This window comes from Malus domestica, chromosome 11 (assembly GCF_042453785.1).
Source record: "Malus domestica chromosome 11, GDT2T_hap1".
Classification (NCBI taxonomy): domain Eukaryota; kingdom Viridiplantae; phylum Streptophyta; class Magnoliopsida; order Rosales; family Rosaceae; genus Malus; species Malus domestica.
Genome location: NC_091671.1, coordinates 28,819,183 through 28,827,826, shown reverse-complemented (window position 1 = coordinate 28,827,826; position 8,644 = coordinate 28,819,183).

Sequence of the window (8,644 nt, the reverse complement as noted above, 5' to 3'; positions counted from 1 at the left end):
GACTTGTTCGAACATGTATGGGCTGTGGATCGACTGCAGCGCTTAGGAATCTCTAGATATTTCGAGCCACAACTCAAGGAATGTATTCATTACGTAAATAGGTATGCTTGATAACTCATGTCCAAGTGTTTTTTTAAGTGTGATTCCCTCACTAATAATATTTGCATCCCCTGGAATGCACATATTCCACCATTTGCAAGTATCTTCACCGCATAAATTTCATAGTCGGAACTGTTCAATTTTGTTAATCTTCATTTCTGATGCCTTGGTACTTGCACCTACTTTGGATGACTAAATAATCTCCGATTCGAATGATTCTTATGGTGAGATGATCTTCAAATGAAGATTAAAAATTTAAACGGTTCCTATTATGAAGTTGATATGATGAAGATATGTTATTTGCAAATAGTGGAATATGTGCATTCCCCTCTTTGGGGGATGCAAGTGTTATTCTTCTCTCACCATCAAATAGCCTCAAATGTTATTCTTCCCTCACCATCAAATAGCCCACAGCTTTCAGCCCATTCTGGATTACACCCGGGAGCTTTTCTCTCGTGTGCATATGTGTTGTCCGCATGGCATGGGCTGCGCATGTCCCAATTTCATTAATACATACAGCGACTCGAACGACGTAAACATGATATTGCAAATGAATATCAACATCATATTAACAATGTGAGAGAGTATAAACCCAACCATACAAACGCCATATTACAATGACAAAATTGATCTACATTCCTAACAATATATAGAGGGACGAATGACAAACACGACTATGTAAAGTTGTTTTTTTTAATTTTATTACAAACGATATTACTACTGTAATTTACAATGAGAAGATGAGTAAAGTTTGAACCCGGAACCCAATAATTTGAAGAAGAAAACTTTGTAGACATCAAAATTTCGGTGAAATAAATGTTGACCAATGCATAAAAATTTCAACATGCCGAGGCATATATGTCATGTGCCACGTGTCGCACAAATTGTACATATAGCGTGTGACTCAACAAAATCAAACGAGTCATGAAGATGGACACGTGTCAACACTTGACATAAAGGAATTATTTGGTTCTAATTTTATATTCAAAACCAAGCCTTGAAAATTTTTATAAATAGGAGGCCAAGGCATTCATTTTGGGGGGACCAATTCACTCATTCATTCTCTACACCCAAATTGGAGGAGAATTCACTCCACACATAAAAAAAAACCCTTGAAGCTTTGAAACTCTAAAGCTTTCAAACATCCAACCTCCCAATTCATTCATTCTTCATTCTTCGCCAACACTTTTGAAGAATCAATAAGCACCGCTACACATGCCGGTTCTTCCTTTGCTACAAGCCAAATCCTTGAGGCAACCATTCATCCAACATCAAGTCATTGCGACCCCTAGATCAACAACCCCTACATCACAAGAATCAACAAGCACCACTACACGTGCTGATTCTTCCTTCACCGCAAGCCAAATCCTTAAGGCAATCGTTCATCAAAGATCAAGTCATCGCAACCCTTGGATCAACACATCCACACATCTACACCTTACGGAGATTGAATCAGATGATCAAATTGTAAGAGAGATTGTAACCCCAAATTCATTAATACAAACAAATTTATTTTGTACATGTGTTCTTATCTCATTTGTTGCAGGAATCTTCGTGTTTACAAATTTGGCATGCCCGGTGGGGTAATCTCTGCCTCTCATCTTTTTCTCTATCTTCAAACCCATAAGAAACACACATGGCATCAAGAAAGGATCAAGCTATTCCCGTAACCAACGCGGAGAACAAAAACATCTTTGCCATAAGGGTGGCACTTTGGGCGTCACAACCCGAAGCAAGACAAGAGCTCTCTTTGTCGTGCCTTCCACCCCTACATCAATTCTATCGGAAGAGCAAGAGCAATGAGGCACGAGCCCATGATCACCCTGGCCTTGCTAAGGGCGCCAAGGGAGGAAAGCCCGAAGAGATACTCTAAGTCGTTGATTTCCGATGCCGACTCAAGCAGTAGCTCGTATCCCGTATCCATGCAAGTCATGCCTACTGGTGCGACCTCAATCGAGGAGCAGCTGGCTCAAATGAATGAAGGAATTGCAAGGCTAATAAGGATTATGGAGGAAAATGACTTGTAAATTGTCGCACTCGTCAACTGACTGGATGCGCAGCATGACGAAAAAGCTGACCACAACCTAAAGGTTGATCTACAAAATAAGGAAATCGACGAGGATGAGGAACCTCTGATAGAAAAATTCAAGGAGAAGCCACACCAAGCAATGATGCTCATTGAATCTCTCTTTATCCAGCAGCTGCAAAAGATGATCACTAGCACAATCAAGGTGCAGTATGAAGGAAGCTCACACGACTCCATGCTGTACTAAAAAAGCCATACTCCAAGAAGATTGACACCTTGAGGATGCGAAGGGGTTATCAGCCGCCAAAATTCATGCAATTCGACAGAAAGGGCAATCCTAAGCAACATATTGCCCATTTCATTGAAACCTGCAACAATGTTGAGATGGAGGGTGACTACCTCGTTAAGTAGTTCGTGCGCTCGTTAAAAGGTAATGTCTTTGATTAGTACACTGACCTCGAGCCCAAGTCTATCAACAGCTGGGATCAGCTAGAAAGGGAATTCCTCAACTGCTTCTACAGCACCCGCCGCACTGTAAACATGCCGGAGTTGACAAGTACGAAGCAATGGAATATTGAACCTGTCGTCAATTGCATCAATAGATGGCGTTCATTAAGTCTAGATTACAAAGATCGGCTTTTTGAAACCTCTACCATTGAGATGTGTGTTGAAGGCATGCACTAGGGGCTACATTACATCCTTCAAAGCATAAAGCCGAAAACATTTGAGGAGTTGGCAACTCGTTCCCATGACATGGAGCTGAGTATCGCCAATCATGGGAAGAAGGAGCCGATCATCGACTTTAAGAAGGACAAGGTGTCTGATCCAAAGGTGGACAATCATGGGAAGAAGCTCACCAAATAAACTTTTACCATCAACATTACCCCCCATTAAGACATCCTATGCGCCAGTCAAGAGAGATAAAGAGAGGTGAGCCTTCTTTCACCCAAGACAGGTACAAAAACACCTTGAGGGAGCTGGAGCAAAAGACGTACCCTTTTCTTAACTTAGACATGGCTGTAATGCTAGATAATTTGCTGGAAAATAGGTGATTGAGTTACCGAAATGCAAGCGCCCCGAAAAGATGAAACGCGTTAATGATCCCAGATACTGCCAGTACCATCGTATCATAAGTCATCCTGTTGGCAAGTGCTTCGTCCCCAAAGAGCTTATCATAAAGCTGGCCCAACAAGGGCGAATCGAACTTGACCTAGAAGACACAGTCGCAACATACACTACTATGATCATGTTTGGTTCATTCGATCATGTGCCTCTCTAAATAACGCCTGACCACTCCTGTCAATGCTAAAGCCACACGACATCTTCTGCACAACCATCGCTGAGGGCAACTGACCAAAATGCATTCACCAATGATGAAGAATGATGGACATTGGTGACCTATAAAAAGACAAGAAAGCCAAGACTATAAGCCATCAGGTCGAAGGTGGAACAAGGGAGAAAGCACCACCGCCACAACAGTAGAAAGCCCAAAATAAACATAAAAGTTGCTAAGCCAACTTACAATGGGGAACTTATGGAGCAAGAGCTATGTATTCTCGTCTCCTTGCACGAGTACTTCTCGAAGAACTTCTTCCAATAGTGCACTACCGTTGCTTGTCACATGGTTGAAGTAGAGATAGAAGAGCCCTCAAAAGGCAAAACTATCACTACCAAGGAAGAGAAGACTCGCATGCCCAAAAAATGCCTGCCAACATACTTTAGCATTGAGGAAGCACTACTATTGCCCAATGAGATGCGAAAAGCACTAGCAATGGTCTTGGTGAGTCCTGACGACCACGAAGTAAAAGAAAGCAAGGATGAAGACTTAAAGCTACGACCACAAGAATATGCCACATGCTGTGCCGCCCATGATGCAATCAATTTCACTGACAAAGACTTGCTGCTAGGGTCAAAGCCTCACAATCATCCTCTTTTCATCTCTGGGTACGTAAGAGAGAACAAAATCAACCTCATGCTTGTGGATAGTGGATTGGCCATAAACATCATGCCAAAGTCAACAATGACCACAATCGGCATCAAGATGGATGAACTATCACAAAGCCGCCTCCTAAGCCAAGGTTTTAACCAAGGAGGACAAAGAGTAATGGGCATGGATCCACGAGAATGGAGTAGTGTCATCCACCCTTTATTAATGCTTAAAATTCTACTAAGAAGGAGTAAAGGTGATACAAGGCAACGCCAAGCCATTCACCAAAGCCGAATCACACTTCATGGACGCCAAGTTCTACAGGGATGAAGATATGGTGCATGAAGCTCTTAAAAAAAGATCAAATCCACATGCAAAGCCGCTCCTAGAAAGTATGAATGGCAATCCATGCCCAAGAAGCAAGAAGGGGAAACCGTGCCATCTTCAAGCCGCTCCTAGAAAGTAAAAGTGGCAATCCATGCCCAAAAAACCAAGAAGGGGAAACCGTGCCATCTTCAAGCAAAAATGATGATGAGCTTGCTAAACCTACAACAACCAAAGCGAGTAGGACGTCCTCAAAATAACCGAACACACCCGTCTTCCGATACATCCCAATGTTAAGAAGAAAGAATGGTCAATCTCCCTTCGAAACTGGAATAAGCAAAGTCGACACACAGTTGCACAAGGATGATATAAATGTGCTCAAGACAAATGCAGTTTTACCTCTGACACACCTAGGCGACGTTAAGGTTTTAAAACTACCACAAAGCTTCGTAAAACCCCCGCCAAAAGGGGGTAGAACCAAGCTCTCTTCCAACCAAATGACCGAAGAAAGTTTCGACCCAAACGCTTACAACTCATGTCAAAGGCTGGGTACACTTTCGTTTCTTCTTCAAATCTTGTAAAGAAAGTTTCAAACACCATTAATGACAAAGAATGTAACTTCACCGAGACTCAAAAGAATTTGAAGGAGCATGGTTACGGAGTTGACAACAACAAAGCTGGACTTGACTTCACACCAAATGCACCCGTGAAGATTTCAAGCAAAGCAAAAAACGCTAACGCTCAACACATCAGCGTGAGCATTGAACAAGATCAAGAGGAGCCTAAACCCGCCCCTCGAACGTAAGTCTTCGATAGGTTGAACCTTTCAAAACCCAAAATTTCGGCATTGAACCTTTCAAAACCGAACCTCCTTTTTCAAGAGGCTTAACACGCAACACCCTAAAGCTTTATTTTCAAAAGGTTGTCTAAACCTAAGAAACAAAGCAACATGGCTAGCTCTCCTCCACGACGGTCAGCTTTGGAAAGACTTGAAGAAATCGAAAAGCCTTCTAAAAAGAGGAAGAAAAACTTGATGGTCTAGTAGAAAAAGACAATGTTGAAAGCTCGATTCCTTCAAGGATGAAGTGCCAAGCAATCTTGGAGGTTGACACAAAAGGACCACTGAAGGTAAGGAGGTGCATCATCATCCATACTGGCCAATCTTAACATCAACAAGCCCAAGAGAACGGCACAGAAAAGGAGGTCCAAGACGTCTTCCACATCACGACCCAAAAAGACAACGAAGCCAAAATCCCCAAGGAAGACGTCAATGCTGTGCCATCACAGCTCGAGGATGAGGGGCAAGCCACGATTGATGATCTCAAGGAGCTCAACTTAAGCATAAACGAGGAACGGAAGCCTATCTTCATAAGTGCACTACTAAGTGCGGACAGACGCAACCACTGGCCACGAAGCACTGTTATTCATGGACATCTTCTCTGGATACACCCAAATTTGCATAGCTCCCGAAGATGAGGAACTAACAGCCTTTCGCACTCTAAAAGGTATCTATTGCTACAAAGTAATGCCCTTTAGTTTGAAAAACGCTAGAGCTATATATCAACGTGCAATGCAGAAAATCTTTAATGACATGCTACATAAAAATATAGAATGTTGCGTAAACGATGTAGTTGTCAAGACCAAGAAGAAATCCAATCACTTGAAGGATTTACGAATGGTGTTCGACAAACTACGACACTATAACCTCAAGATGAACCCGTTGAAGTGTGCATTCGGCGTCACTTCTGGGAAGTTTTTTTGCTTCATTATTAAACACCATGGCATTGAAGTGGACCAATCAAAGATCAAGGCCATTCAAAGCATACTTGAGCCAATAAACCTACACTAGCTGAAAAGTCAACAAGGACAGCTAGCCTTCATCAGACGCTTCATCTCCAACCTAAATGGATGCTATTAACCCTTCAGTCGACTTATAAAGAAGAACGCTCCATTCATATGGGATAACGCCTGCCACAATGCCTTCAAGAGCATAAAATGGTACCTGGCAAGCCTACCTGTCTTAGGAGCACTATGCCTGGGAAGCCGCTTATCCTATACATTGACGTACAAGAGGGTTCTATTGGAGCACTTTTAGTGTAAGAAAATAAAGACCAAAAAGAAAAAGCACTCTACTACCTAAGTAGAACTCTCACTGGCACCGAGCTCAACTACTAATCGATTAAGAAGATGTGCCTTGCCCTAGTCTTTGTCGTCTAAAAGTTAAGACACTACATGCATGCTTACACCATCCATTTGGTTGCTAAAGCTGACTTGGTCAAATACATCATGTCCAAACCAGTTTTGACAGGGCAACTAGCTAAATGGGCGTTGCTTCTCAATTAGTATGAGATCATTTACGTCCTGGCTAAAGCCGTCAAGGGACAAGCACTAGCAGACTTCCTTGTCTAACGATGAGGTGTTCTACGTCGACATCTTCTCGATATGGACGACGTTCTTCGACGGATACACACGAGCCGACGGAGCAACGGTAGGAGTAGTATTCATGTCGCCACAAAGACAAGTACTACCCTATTTATTCTGACTAAGCGAGATATGCTCCAACAACATCGCTGAATACCAAGCATTGATCATCAGACTCCAAATGGCGATTAACATGGAGATCACAACCCTAGAAGTATATGGCGACTCCAAGCTCATAATCAATCAACTCTTGACTGAATATGAAGTGAGGAAAGATGATCTTGTCCCATACTTCCTGCTAGCAACTCAATTACTACCAAAGTTCGAGGTCGTTACACTAGAACATGTACCAAGAAAAGAAAATCAAATGGCAGACGTTTTCACTAACTTAGCCTTGAGTATGGCACTAGGAGAAGACGAAGCTGTAGAAGTGCCAGTTAGCCAAAGATGGGATGATACAAACGTCATCTCAATATTTTCAGTTGACATTGAAGAGTGAAGGCAGCCGTTGATCGACTATTTGGAGCATGGAAAGTTTCTAGACAATCCTAGACATCGCTCTGAAATATGTTGACAAACACCTCGCTTCCTAATCTACAAAGAAACACTCTACCGACATTCTTTTGAAGGAGTAGTTCTGAGATGCCTAGGTGAGGAAGGAGGCAATCAAGCCATGGAAGAAACACACTTAGGTGTATACGGGGTCATCAATCTGGACCAAAGCTACATTTCCAGCTCAAGAGAATGGGTTATTACTGGCTAAGCATGGTGAAATATTACATGGAGTATGCCAAAAGGTGCCAAGCTTGCTAATTCCACGCCAACTTCATACATCAACCGCCTGAACCATTACACTACAGTTGCTTCATGGCTGTTTGATGCATGAGGGGACGTTGTAAAACCAATCACACTAAAGTCATCTACATGAGAAGCCTACATCCTAGCCATAACAAATTATTTTTCCAAGTGGGCTGAAGTCGTACCCCTAAAGGAAGTTAAGAAGGAAATTGTCGTCCGTTTCATCAAAGAGCATATCATCAACCAATATGGTCTGCCTCACTACATCATTATCGACAACAGAAAACAATTCTCTAATCAACTCATGGGCGAGCTCTGTGAGAAATTCAAATTCAAGCAGCACAAGTCTTCCATGTATTATGCTCCGGCCAACGGTCTTGCCGAAGCATTCAACAAAACATTGTGCAACCTCCTCAAGAAGGTGATAGGTAAAACAAAGAGAGATTGGCACGAAAGAATAAGTGAAGCACTTTGGGCATATAGGACGACACATAGGACTTTGACCCAAACTACACCTTATTCTCTCATATATAGCGTGGAAGCTGTTCTGCCGCTCGAAAGTCAAATCCCCTCACTAAGGATGGCTATACAAGAAGGCTTGACTGAAGAGGAAAATGCAAAACCACGACTTTAAGAGTTGGAAGCACTTGACAAACTAAGGCTCGAAGCTCAACAACACTTGGAATGCTACCAAGCACGGCCATCCAAGACATCCAACAAGAAGGTTCACCCAAGGTTTTTACAAACTAGAGATCTTGTCTTGGCATTACGAAGGCCCATCATTAAAACTCACAAAATAAAAAGAAAGTTCACATCAAAGTGGGATGAACCTTACGTAATACAAGAGTTCTACACCAATGGTGCCTACTTAATCATGGCGGAATACGGCTTAAAGATTGGCCCCATCAATGACAAGTTCTTAAAGAGTTATTACCCCTAAACCAAACAAGCAATGCTCATTGTCTGCACAAGCCTAAAAGGCGACACCAAATGCTTCTGGTTTGCAAGAGCATAAATTGTGTATGGCACCACAAGAAAAAAAAAACCAT